The sequence below is a fragment of the Rattus norvegicus genome, chromosome 2, assembly GCF_021556685.1.
Source record: "Rattus norvegicus strain SHRSP/BbbUtx chromosome 2, alternate assembly SHRSP_T2T, whole genome shotgun sequence".
NCBI classification, from domain to species: domain Eukaryota; kingdom Metazoa; phylum Chordata; class Mammalia; order Rodentia; family Muridae; genus Rattus; species Rattus norvegicus.
In genome coordinates, this window is record NC_141535.1 from 99,708,062 (window position 1) to 99,722,441 (window position 14,380).

Consider the following 14,380-nt stretch of genomic DNA (forward strand, 5'->3'; position numbering starts at 1 on the left):
CTCAGTAACAAAGATAGATACTACCTCAGCATAGAGAGCTCAAAGGGTTTTCTAGGAAGGACCCCAAAACAAGTTAAAGTAGCCATTCTAATATCCAATAAATTATACTTTCATACAAAAGAAATCAAAAGAGATGGGGAAGGATACTGTATACTCATCAAATGAAAAATCCTCCAATAAGGCATTTCAATTCTGAATAACTGTGCCTCAAATACAAGAGCACCCACATTCATAAAAGAAAGTTTACTAAAGCTCAAATCACACATTGAACTCCAAAGAATAATAATGGGGGAATTAAAAAATCCACTCTAGCCAATGGGCAAGTCATTAAAACCGAAACTGAACAGAGATACAATGAAAGTAGAAGATGTTATGAACCAAATGGTTCTAACAAATATCTTCAGAACCATTCATCCAAAAGCAAAACAATATATCTTCTTCTCAGTACCTCATAGAACCTTCTCCGAGAGTGACACAAAGCAATCCTCAACAGATACAAGAATATTGAAATAATCCCTTGCATTATAAGAGATCACTATGGAATAAGGCTGGACTTTAACAACAACAGAAAGCTCACATACATACTTATGGAAAGTGAAAAAAGAAAGAAAGAAAGAAAGAAAGAAAGAAAGAAAGAAGGAAAGAAAGAAGGAAAGAAAGAAAGAAAGAAAGAAGGAAAGAAAGAAAGAAAGAAAGAAAGAAAGAAAGAAAGGAGAGAAGGAAGGAGGGAAGGAAGGAAGGAGGGAAGGAAGGAAGGAAGGAAGAAAGAAACTAAAGAGTTTCTGGAATACAGTGAAATGAAGGCACAGGTACCCATACTTATTGGACACAATGAATTCAGTGCTGAGAGAAAAACTCATAGCACTAAGTGACTTCATTAAAAAAACTCGAGAGATCCAATACTAGGAACTTCACCACACACTAAAATGCTTTTAATCAAAACTGAATATGCAAAGGAGAGAGAGAGAGAGAGAGAGAGAGAGAGAGAGAGGTTGATATCCCAATAGTAGTGGCTGCAATTAGTTTTTTCTTAGGTCGTGACAAAAAAATAAATTTCATCATCCTCTGACATTTACTTTCTGGCATTTGAAATGAATTTTCCCATTTTTATGTTTAATCTTTGAGCTCCATGTTGAGGGACCATTTGTAGCTGGTCTTTCGCTAATTTGTGCATTTTTTCATACCCCTTTGCCCCCCTGGTTTCACCTCATATCATTAAACAGGAGAGAAAGAAGGATGGGGGGGGAGAGAGAGAGAGAGAGAGAGAGAGAGAGAGAGAGAGAGAGAGAGAGAGAGAGATCTGAATTTAGTTTTTTCCTTTTGTTTTTTCTTTGAGTATGGCTACTAGCAAACTGTAACCAATCCCCCTGAGTGACCAACAACCACCAAATTTGCTTCTCAGGCCCTAGCATTTATATACCCTCTGAAAAGTTGTCAGAATTCCAAATATCACATAATTCCAGAAACTATCTGCAGCTGACAAAACCATGGCTCAGCCTGAGAGTGAGTCCAACCATGGTCAGCTTCTGAGGACAGTCCAAACTGATTCCATACCTCCACAACTGAAATTAAAATGAAAATCCATCCTTATAATTATTTCTGTGCTTTAAAAACATCAAAATTCCAGAATTTTCACTACAGACTTTTCACTAGACTTCATTTTTTCAGGCTTGTCCATTACTAAAAACTACTGTAATGCAATTAAGAATCCAACCCTTGGACCTGAAACATGGCTCAGCCTATAAGAGCACTGGCTGGTCTTCCAGAGGTCCTTAGTTCAATTCCCTGCAAACATATGGTGTTTCACAGATGTCTGTAATAGGATGTGATGCCTTTCTCTGGTGACATCACTGATGGCATGAAGATAATGCACTCACATACATACATACATACATACATACATACATACATACATACATAATCTCCAGGTTTGTTCTTTATTGTTTCTATTTCCATTTTTAGATCCTGGATGGTTTTGTTCAATTCCTTCATGTTTGGTTGTGTTTTCCTGTAATTCTTTAAGGACTTCTACATGTTTACCTGTGTTCTCCTGTATTTTTTTAAGGGGGTTATTTATGTCCTTTCTAAAGTCCTCTGTCATCATCATGAAATATGATTTTAAGTCTGAATCTTGCTTTTCTGGTGTAATGGGGTATCCAGGACTTTCTGTAGTAGGAGAACTGGGTTCTGATGATGCCAAGTAGCCTTGGTTTCTGTTGCTTATATTCTTGTGCTTGCCGCTTGCCATCTGGTTATCGATAGTGCTACCCGCCCTTGCTGTCTCTGACTGCAACTTGTCCCTCCTGTAACACTGGTTGTGTCATAACTCCTCAGAATCTGGCTGACTCTGTGAACCTGTGATTCTGGGATCCTGAGATCCTGGGTGTGTCAGAGCTCTTGGGAGTCAAGCTGCCTCGGGACCCTGAAATCCTTGTGTGACCTAACTCCTGAGATCCTGTTGTGTCAGAACTCGTGGGAGTCAAGCTTTCTCTGTGTGTCGCAGGGGTGGGTGAGGAGCCAGAGCCCTGGGTTTGCTCTGGCCACAGATGCAAGTTCGAAGGAACTGGTGCCTCTGTGTGGGCGGGACTTCGTTCTTCCCTGTTTCCTGTGGGGGTCCCAGGTACCCTGGGTTTTAGGAAAGATGTTGTAGCTTCAACTGTGATCTTGAGTGTGTCAGTGCTGCAGTGCTCCTGGGTGTGACTGATCTCCTCGGAGTCAAACTTCCTCTGTGACCCTGAGATCCTGGGCATTTCAGAGCACCTGGGAGTTGAGCTCTCTCTGTGTATTTTAAAAGTGGGTGCACGTTTGCTCTGTGTCCAGGCTCAGACCGGAGGAAGCCCAGGCCACTGGTTGGGTGGGGATCCTTTGTTCCTGGATCCTGGGGGACACAGTTATTTATTCTTGGTGTTGGTGCAGATGTTGTGACCTGGGTGATTTCAGAGCACCTTGGAGTTGGGCTCCCTCTAGGTGTTGTAGGTATGAGTGCAGAGCCAGTGCTCCAGGTCTGCTCAGGGCACTTTCAGACTGGAAGGCAAAAGTCATTATTTTAAATGTTAGTTTCTGTTGTATCTGTAGATAGCTAAAAAAAAGTCTTTACATTGTGAAAAATTGAGGAGTGGATTATTACAATCTTAACAGCATCAAAATTTAGAACAATATAATTTCCCCAATAATTGGTTACAGTTTGTAATATAGGTGGTATATAAAATTGCTGTTTAAAATTTACATTTGAATTCAATGTAATTCAATAATTTGTTGAATATTGTTAGGCAATATTCTCAATGAGAAATACACAGAGACAATTTATTATTTGAAGCGAGAGTAATTCCAAGAATCCCACTGGATCCACAACCTACAGACATATAACCCTTATAAACAGAATTAATCATATAGCATTTGCACATACTGTGGTTGTTTGAATAAAAGTGGCCCCCATTTGCCTATAGGGAGTGACACTTTTAGGACATTTGGTCTTGTTGTAATAGATGCGGCTTTGTTGGAGGAGATATGCCAGTAGGAAGTGTGCAGTGAGGTGTCAAAAGCTCAAAACCACTGCACGTTTTGCTTCCTGCCCATCTGGATATACAAATCTCAGTTTCTTCAGCCCCATGTCCACCTGCCTGTTTGCCACCATGATGATCATGGACTGAACCTCTGAAACAGTCAGTCTTCCCCAATTACGTGTTTTTCTTTATAAGTGCTGTGGTCATAGTGTCTCTCTGCAGCAATAGAAATCCTAAGATATGTACTTCGAGCAAATTCTGTTCACACAAATTATTTTGAAATCACTTATTTTATTTACTGTTATATAAATATTTTATGTATAGTTCTTATATTAAGTGCTGACGATTAGAAAAAAAATTGTCTGCTTAGTGCTGAAGACAACACTTATGCCATCAAGCATGGAGAAGTTGAGCTGGTGCCCAACTTGAAACTTATAAGTGCTTATGGTGCTGCCAGGTACTCTGCACACTACTAGAGGAAAACAGTGATCACAAATATTGCTCAGCTACAAACTCTCAAAGTACAATGGTTACCTGTGTGTAGGATTGACTGCCGCAACAGCATAAACATTATGGAAGTAACACCCCTCCCTGTTTTTGACAATTTAAGGATTTAATGCCCACTCTATAAAATGGAACCCATAACTTACATTGCTAAAGTAGCTAAGAGCCTGAGATTAGATAGGTCATGAGGCCTAGGGGATAAGCCATTCCTATTTTTATGCTTAAGAAACATAGCAATAAAATGACTCCTAAGGACAAAATGTTATATCCCTAATATCCCTAAACCAGAACCTTGTTAAACCTTTATCATAGAGGTTATTCTTCCAGTAGGTAGGAATTGACACTGAGATCCACAACTGGGCAACATGTAGAGAATGAAAGGCTTTGACTAGGTTATTTTCCTAACATAAGATTCGGTGATCTGATTAGAAGGGACTGAATGGTTGTAAGAGCCACAGGTGGTATATGTCTACAAGGAAATACTATGCTCCAGACACAACAGTACTTACAAACATATGAACTGATACAGAATGTAGCAACATGTAGAAGACCTGAATAGGTTCAAGCAGGTGTCCTAGGACTGAGAGTGGGGAAAGTGGACATAGGGTCTCAACTTTAAACAAGAAGCTATTTGAAATTGATTTTCATTGGCAAAGGGAAAACCAGTTTTGTACAAGAAAGTTTTACTGGACATATGATGCACATTCCAGAACAAGCCCTGTGTTCAGCAGTAGTTGGATGACGTAAAATAGACTTTGTGTTATTGTTTTAAAATTTTTAGATGTTTTTGTTTGTTTTGGCATTTCTTATTTGTTTTTTGGTTTGTTTTTGTTTGGTTGTTTATTCTTTATTTTGTATTTTTTTTCATACAATGATGAAGAAAAAAACATAAATTTGAGCAGGTAGTGAGGTAGGGAATATCTTGGAAGACTTAGAAGAAGAGAAAACATGATCAAAATATATTGTATAATTTTTAAGTGAAAATGATGAGTTTACATATAGTTGAAAAAGGAAAGAAAAGTGTCTATTATAAAATTACTTTCACTTGACTCTGATGATCAAGTCTGACTGTATAAATAAAACTAACCTGGACATGTAACTCAGTGAGTAGAGTACCAGCCTAGCACAGCAGAGGCCATAGCTCCAATCCCCCTTATTGTATAAACCAGAGTGTGCACCCACACAGGCCTGTAATTCTAGGTACTCTACCAGCAGAAACAGCAGGACCAAGACATGAAGCTCCCCTTTGGCTTAAGCCAGCTCACGACCAACCTGTAGTACATTAGATTCTCCTTCAAAAAGAACCAAATAAAAGTTGGAGTGAGAGATGACTCAAAGCATAAAGACATTTATCACCGAGCTTGATGATCTGAATTTAATTCCGAGAATCCACAACCAGAGGACACCAGTTCCTTAAAGTTGTCCTCTGAGCATCACATGCATCCAGTAGTGTACACACTAAACCATACCCTCCACCATACATAAACACTTGTATGTTCAACAACTGTAATTAAAATTAAAATGACCCTGGTATTTTCTTCCATCTCTTTCTCGTGGGAAATGAAAATAAACTCAGCATGTAACTTGTAAAATATACTTATAGTTAATAACTGAAAATAGATATTGTGGGGGGTGATGAGGTATCTCAGAGGTTGAGAGTTTTTCTGGACTTGATTACCAACATTCTCATGTCAGCTCACAATTCTCTGCAACTCCAGTTCCAGAGAATCTGATGTGTTTCCTTAGGTTCCAAGCACACACATGTGATACAGAAACATACATTCTGTCCAAACATCCATATCTCATAAAATAAAAATAAGATTACTTATAAAATAAAGAAAAACAATGAAAACAATCATGACACTATCTGGTGACTTGGTTGGCTATAGCAAAATGTCATACTCTATGCAGTTTATAAATAATAGAACATCATTCTTGACAGGTCTGAATGCTGAGAATATAAGATCAAGATACCTGAGGATTTGGTATTTGATGAGGTGCTGTTTTGTGGGCTGTATATGGCTTCTTCCAGCATTCTTTACATGAAGAAATGCAAGTAAACTTTGTGGGGCCTTCTTCACGAGTATTCCTCCTAGTCATAGGACTGCACTTTGGTGACTGAATTATCTTCCAAAGTTTCTATAGTATAATTTATATCACCCTGGAAATTCAGTTCAATACATGAAGGATGAGGGCACACAGAAATTTAGACCATAGCATGAAGTGCAAACTTTTTGTTTCTTTGGAAAGTCACTTGTGTCCAGTGGTTTTCTGCTAATGCAGACACATGAAGGAATGTTTTGCTAAAGCAGACACAGGTAACAGGACGTTTCATTAAAGCAAACGTGAAAGAACATGTGATGTAGAATTCTTTACTAACAACATGCATGTATTGGTTTGCTTCACATTGCATTGATGAGCTCTGTTTATTTTGACTTCATAGAAAATACACCAAAAACATGTTGGTGTTCTGGCAGCTTCTTGCTGCTTCCGACTGTCAGAGGGATGCCAGCTTATACAAATTCATGAGGAGTTTTGCTAAGACAGACTCATGTGCTGAGGCAACACCCATGGAAGGACACATGATGTTTGGAGGGAGTATAAACAGAACTCAGTGGACAGAGACAAGAGGTTTGCTGGCATAGCTCGCTTTGCAACACTTCTTGGTCTCATATCTTGTCTTTGCTGATTTTCACTTTTTTGAGAAAGGCATAGCAGAGAATTTCTCCTGGCATGACTGCTAGTGCTGGTCATACCTGCTGACTTATGTCAATTTGGCAGAGGGCTGGCTGTTTCTGCTGCTGATTCATGTTCACTATTCTGACATGGTATCTTTGTGAAGTGTTTGTGTGTAGATCGAGTTGCTACTGCTGATTCCTGTTGCTGATTTTTCTGACAACACAAATTGGGTTTGCTCCAAAAGAACAATTTCTAAACAAGTACACTTCCCCTATACCTTAATAGCCTTTCTTTTCCACTTCTCAAGGGTGGTGGGTGGAATAGATGGGAGATTAAAGCATTTAAGAACCCAATCAAAAGTAGGTTCTGAGAAACATCAAAGCCTACAATAACAGAAGGCTCTTGAATGCCAGGAATTAGCTAATGTGAAGAACTAAAATTGAGTGAGCAGGGCAGGCAGGAATATAGCATCAGAGCAGGAGCACTGAGGGAGTCAGTTTTATGGACTACAGGTCAATATCAGGAAGAACACCTGGAAAGAGTCTGTGAAAGCAGAAGGATTTCTTGAATCACTGACATACAACTAGGAGCTGGGTATAGACAAGTTTGAAATGAAGAACAGAAAGTAATAAGATTGTCTTACTTGCATACTATGGAACAATTTTGCATACTTGTGTAATCCTTCTAGTATGAGGCCTTATGCATCAGTGTTAGAAAAATGACTTAATTTGACTGAGCTGCGAAGCCAAGAGAGGGTTCTTAGCAGAGGTGTCTTCCTTGCTGGAGCAAAAGAAGTACTTCACAAGAAGATACAGTGATAGACATTAAAAACACTAGAAAAGACTGAAAAGGTCACTATGGGCTACATAGTAATATTATGTCTCAAAAACAAAGCAAAACAAACAAACAACAAAATTAAGCCAAACAAAACATCAAACAAACAAAAAACTCAACCCTCCCATGATCCAAATGGACAGTAAAGAAAACTTATCATATTTCTGTTTTGTGGAGTGTTGGTATAATGATAGTGATATTTTTGAGGTATACTGCAATACTCTACACAGAATTGAGGGGTCGTGGTATGACAGTGGTAATGAGGGAAATGGTGAGGCACAGTTACCTTCCATCATTATTATAATAGTCAATCAATAGAATTTGTTCAGAAGGTTGACATGGGATGTGAAAAAAATAGAGGATTACAAATAATCTAAATGTCTTTAATTTCTGTATCAGAAGATGAAATTCTGATTTCCTGAACCAGAGATGATTAAAGAGAATGTTTCAAGGGTCTATCTATATATGCTGAATTTAAGATTCCTCATAGATATATTGTAGTAGTCAGCTTTCTGGTATTGTGACAAAACACCCAAGATAATTAACTTATAAGCAAGAGAAAGTTTTTCACAGTTTCAGAGTTATCACTTCGGGGACACTTGACCTTAGCGCTCTTGTCTTGTAGTGTAGTAGAACATCTTTTTATATTTTATTTTTTTTTATTAACATGAGTATTTCTTATTTACATTTCGAATGTTATTCTCTTTCCCAGTTTCCGGGCAAACATCCCCCTAATCCCTCCGCCTCCCCTTCTTTATGGGTGTTCCCCTCCCCATCCTCCCCCCATTGCCGCCCTCCCGGCAACAATCATGTTCACTGGGGGTTCAGTCTTAGCAGGACCAAGGGCTTCCCCTTCCACTGGTGCTCTTACTAGGATATTCATTGCTACCTATGAGGTCAGAGTCCAGGGTCAGTCCATGTATAGTCTTTAGGTAGTGGCTTAGTCCCTGGAAGCTCTAGTTCCTTGGCATTGTTGTTCATAAGGGGGCTCGAGCCCCTTCAAGCTCTTCCAGTTCTTTCTCTGATTCCTTCAATGGGGGTCCTATTCTCAGTTCAGTGGTTTGCTGCTGGCATTCGCCTCTGTATTTGCTGTATTCTGGGTGTGTCTCTCAGGAGAGATCTACATCCGGCTCCTGTCGGTCTGCACTTCTTTGCTTCATCCATCTTGTCTAATTGGGTGGCTGTATATGTATGGGCCATATGTGGAGCAGGCTCTGAATGGGTGTTCCTTCTGTCTCTGTTTTAATCTTTGCCTCTCTATTCCCTGCCAAGGGTATTCTTGTTCCCCCTTTTAAAGAAGGAGTCAAGCATTCACATTTTGATCATCCGTCTTGAGTTTCATGTGTTCTAGGCATCTAGGGTAATTCAAGCATTTGGGCTAATAGCCACTTGTCAATGAGTGCATACCATGTCTGTTTTTCTGTGATTGGGTTACCTCACTCAGGATGATATTTTCCAGTTCCAACCATTTGTTTATGAATTTCATAAAGGCATTGTTTTTGATAGCTGAGTAATATTCCATTGTGTAGATGTACCACATATTCTGTATCCATTCCTCTGTTGAACGGCATCTGGGTTCTTTCCAGGTTCTGGCTGTTATAAATAAGGCTGCGATGAACATAGTGGAGCACGTGTATTTTTTATATGTTGGGGCAACTTGTGGGTATATGCCCAAGAGAGGTATAGCTGGTTCCTCAGGCAGTTCAATGTCAAATTTTCTGAGGAAGCTCCAGACTGATTTCCAGAATGGTTGTACCAGTCTGCAATCTCACCAAAAATGGAGGAGTGTTCCTCTTTCTCCGCATCCTCGCCAGCATCTGCTGTCACCTGAGTTTTTGATCTTAGCCATTCTCACTGGTGTGAGGTGAAATCTCAGGGTTGTTTTGATTTGCATTTCCGTTATGACTAAAGATGTTGAACATTTCTTAGGTGTTTCTCAGCCATTCGGCATTCCTCAGCTGTGAATTCTTTGTTTAGTTCTGAACCCCATTCTTTAATAGGGTTATATGTCTCCCTGTGGTCTAACTTCTTGAGTTCTTTGTATATTTTGGATATAAGGCCTCTATCTGTTTTAGGATTGGTAAGTATCTTTTCCCAATCTTTTGGTTGCCGTTTTGTCCTAACCACAGTGTCCTTTGCCTTACAGAAGCTTTGCAGTTTTATGAGATCCAATTTGTCGATTCTTGATCTTAGAGCATAAGCCATTGGTGTTTTGTTCAGGAAATTTTTTCCAGTGCCCATGTGTTCGAGATGCTGCCCTAGTTTTTCTTCAATTAGTTTGAGTGTATCTGGTTTGATGTGGAGATCCTTAACCCACTTGGACTTAAGCTTTGTACAGGGTGATAAGCATGGATCGATCTGCATTCTTCTACATGTTGACCTCCAGTTGAACCAGCACCATTTGCTGAAAATGCTATCTTTTTTCCATTGAATGGTTTTGGCTCCTTTGTCAAAAATCAAGTGACCATAGGCATGTGGGTTCATTTCTGGGTCTTCAATTCTGTTTCATTGGTCTATCTCTCTGTCTCTGTACCAATACCATGCAGTTTTTAATCACTATTGCTCTGTAATACTGCTTGAGTTCAGAGATAGTGATTCCACCTGAAGTCCTTTTATTGTTGAGAATAGTTTTAGCTATCCTGGGTTTTTTGTTATTCCAGATGAATTTGCAAATTGTTCTGTCTAACCCTTTGAAGAATTGGATTGGTATTTTGACGGGGATTGCATTGAATCTGTAGATCGCTTTTGGTAAAATGGCCATTTTTACTATATTAATCCTGCCAATCCATGAGCATGGGAGATCTTTCCATCTTCTGAGGTCTTCTTCAATTTCTTTCTTCAGAGTCTTGAAATTCTTATTGTACAGATCTTTTACTTGCTTGGTTAAAGTCACACCGAGGTACTTTATATTGTTTGGGTCTTTTATGAAGGGTATCGTTTCCCTAATTTCTTTCTCGGCTTGTTTCTCTTTTGTGTAGAGGAAGGCTACTGATTTATTTGAGTTAATTTTATACCCAGCCACTTTGCTGAAGTTGTTTATCAGCTTTAGTAGTTCTCTGGTGGAACTTTTGGGATCACTTAAATATACTATCATATCATCTTCAAATAGTGATATTTTGACTTCTTCTTTACCAATCTGTATCCCCTTCATTTCCTTTTGTTGTCTGATTGCTCTGGCTAGAACTTCAAGAACTATATTGAATAAGTAGGGAGAGAGTGGGCAGCCTTGTTTAGTCCCTGATTTTAGTGGGATTGCTTCAAGTTTCTCTCCATTAACTTTAATGTTAGCAACTGGTTTGCCGTATATGGCTTTTACTATGTTTAGGTATGGGCCTTGAATTCCTATTCTTTCCAGGACTTTTATCATGAAGGGGTGTTGAATGTTGTCAAATGCTTTCTCAGCATCTAATGAAGATCATGTGGTTTTGTTCTTTCAGTTTTTTTATATAATGGAGAACGTTGATGGTTTTCTGTGTATTAAACCATCCCTGCATGCCTGGGATGAAGCCTACATGATCATGGTGGATGATTTTTTTGATGTGCTCTTGGATTCAGTTTGCCAGAATTTTATTGAGTATTTTTGCGTCGCTATTCATAAGGGAAATTGGTCTGAAGTTCTCTTTCTTTGTTGGGTCTTTGGGTGGTTTAGGTACAAGAGTAATTGTGGCTTCATAGAAGGAATTCGGTAGTGCTCCATCCTTTTCAGTTTTGTGCAATAGTTTGGATAGTATTGGTATGAGGTCTTTTATGAAGGTCTGATAGAATTCTACACTAAACCCGTCTGGACCTCGGCTCTTTTTGGTTGGGAGACCTTTAATGACTGCTTCTATTTCCTTAGTAGTTATGGGGTTGTTTAACTGGTTTATCTGTTCTTGATTTAACTTAGATACCTGGTATCTGTCTAGGAAATTGTCCATTTCCTGCAGATTTTCAAGTTTTGTTGAATATAGGCTTTTATAGTAAGATCTGATGATTTTTGAATTTCCTCTGAATCTGTAGTTATGTCTCCCTTTTCATTTCTGATTTTATTAAATGGACACTCTCTCTGTGTCCTCTCATTAGTCTGGCTAAGGGTTTATCTATCTTGTTGATTTTCTCAAAGAACCAACTTTTGGTTCTTTGGTCTTCTTTATATGGTCCTTTTTGTTTCTACTTGGCTGATTTCAGCTCTGAGTTTGATTATTTCCTGTCTTCTACTCCTCCTGGGTATATTTGCTTCTTTTTGTTCTAGAGCTTTTAGGTGTGCTCTCAAGCTGCTGTCATATTCTCTCTCCTGTTTCTTTCTGCAGGCACTCAGTGCTATGAGTTTTCCTCTTAGCACAGCTTTCATTGTGTCCCATAAGTTTGGGTATGTTGTACCTTCATTTTCATTAAATTCTAAAAAGTCTTTAATTTCTTTCTTTATTTCTTCCTTGACCAGATTATCGTTGGGTAGAGCATTGTTCAACTTCCACGTATATGTGGGCGTTCTTCCCTTATTTTTATTGAAGACCAGCTTTAGGCCGTGGTGGTCTGATAGCACACATGGGATTATTTCTATCTTTCTGTACCTGTTGAGGCCTGTTTTTGATCAATTATATGGTCAATTTTGGAGAAAGTACCATGAGGAGCTGAGAAGAATGTATATCCTTTTGCTTTAGGATAGAATGTTCTATAAATATCTGTTAAGTCCATTTGGTTCATGACTTCTCTTAGTCTGTCTACGTCTCTGTTTCATTTCTGTTTCCATTATCTGTCCATTGATGAGAGTGGGGTGTTGAAATCTCCCACTATTATTGTGTGAGGTGCAATGTGTGTTTTGAGCTTTAGTAAGATTTCTTTTACGTATATAGATGCCCTTGTATTTGGGGCATACATATTTAGGATTGAGAGTTCATCTTGGTGGATTTTTCCTTTGATGAATATGAAGTGTCCTTCTTTATCTTTTTTGATGACCTTTAGTTGAAAATTGATTTTTTTTTTGATATTAGAATGGTTATTGCAGCTTGCTTCTTCTGACCATTTGCTTGGAAAGTTGTTTTCCAGCCTTTCACTCTGAGGTAGTGTCTGTCTTTGTGTCTGAGGTGTGTTTCCTGTAGGCAGCAGAATGCAGGGTCCTCGTTGTGTATCCAGTTTGTTAATCTATGTCTTTTTATTGGGGAGTTGAGGCCATTGATGTTGAGAGATATTAAGGAATAGTGATTATTGCTTCCCATTATATTCATATTTGGATGTGAGGTTATGTTTGTGTGCTTTTCTTCTCTTTGTTTTGTTGCCAAGACGATTAGTTTCTTGCTTTTTCTAGGGTGTAGCATGCCTCCTTATGTTGGGCTTTACCATTTATTATCCTTTGTAGTGCTGGATTTGTAGAAAGATATTGTGTAAATTTGGTTTTTTCATGGAATATCTTGGTATCTCCTTCTATGTTAATTGAGAGTTTTGCAGGATACAGTAACCTGGGCTGGCATTTGTGTTCTCTTAGGGTCTGTATGACATCTGTCCAGGATCTTCTGGCTTTCATAGCCTCTGGCGAAAAGTGTGGTGTGATTATGATAGGTCTGCCTTTATATGTTACTTGACCTTTTTCCCTTACTGATTTTAATATTCTTTCTTTATTTTGTGCATTTGGTGTTTTGACTATAATGTGTCAGGAGGTGTTTCTTTTCTGGTCTAATCTATTTGGAGTTCTGTAGGCTTCTTGTATGCCTATGGGTATCTCTTTTTTAAGGTTAGGGAAGTTTTCTTCTATGATTTTCTTGAAGATATTTACTGGTCATTTGAGCTGGGAGTCTTCACTCTCTTCTATACCTATTATCCTTAGGTTTGATCTTCTCATTGAGTCCTGGATTTCCTGTATGTTTTGGACCAGTAGCTTTTTCCGCTTTACATTATCTTTGAATGTCGAGTCGATGATTTTTATGGAATCTTCTTCTCCTGAGATTCTCTCTTCTATCTTTTGTATTCTGTTGGTAATGCTTGTATCTATGGCTTCTTGTCTCTTCCTTTGGTTTTCTATATCCAGGGTTGTTTCCATGTGTTCTTTCTTGATTGCTTCTATTTCCATTTTTAATTCCTTCAATTGTTTGATTGTGTTTTCCTGGAATTCTTTCAGGGATTTTTGTGATTCCTCTCTATAGGCTTCTACATTTTTATTTATTTTTTCCTGGAATTCTTTCAGGAACTTTTGTGATTCCTCTCTGTAGGCTTCTACTTGTTTATTTATGTTTTCCTGTGTTTCTCTAAGAGAGTTCTTTCTTGAAATCCTCCAGCATCATGATCAAATACGATTTTGAAACTAGATCTTGCTTTTCTGGTGTGTTTGGATATTCCGTGTTTGCTTTGATGGGAGATTTGGGCTCTGATGATGCCATGTAGTCTTGGTTTCTGTTGCTTGGGTTCCTGCGCTTGCCTCTCGCCATCAGATTATCTCTAGTGTTACTTTGTTCTGCTATTTCTGACAGTGGCTAGACTGTCCTATAATCCTGTGTGTCAGGAGTGCTGTAGACCTGTTTTCCTGTTTTCTTTCAGCCAGTTATGGTGACAGAATGTTCTGCTTTCGGGCGTGTAGTTTTTCCTATCTACAGGTCTTCAGCTGTTCCTGTGGGCCTGTGTCTTGATTTCACCAGGCAGGTCGCTTGGAGCTGGAAGGTTGGTCTTACCTGTGGTCCCGAGGCTCAAGTTTGCTTGTGGGGTGTTGTTTATGAGTTCTCAGTGCTGGCAGCAACCAGGAATATCTGTGCCACCCTTTCTGGGAGCTTCCGTGCACCAGGGTTCCAGATGGCATTAGGTGTTTTCCTCTGGAGTCAGAGATGTGGGCAGAGTGTAGTCTCTTCTGGTTTCCCAGGCGTGTCTGCCTCTCTGAAGGTTTAGCTCTCCCTCCC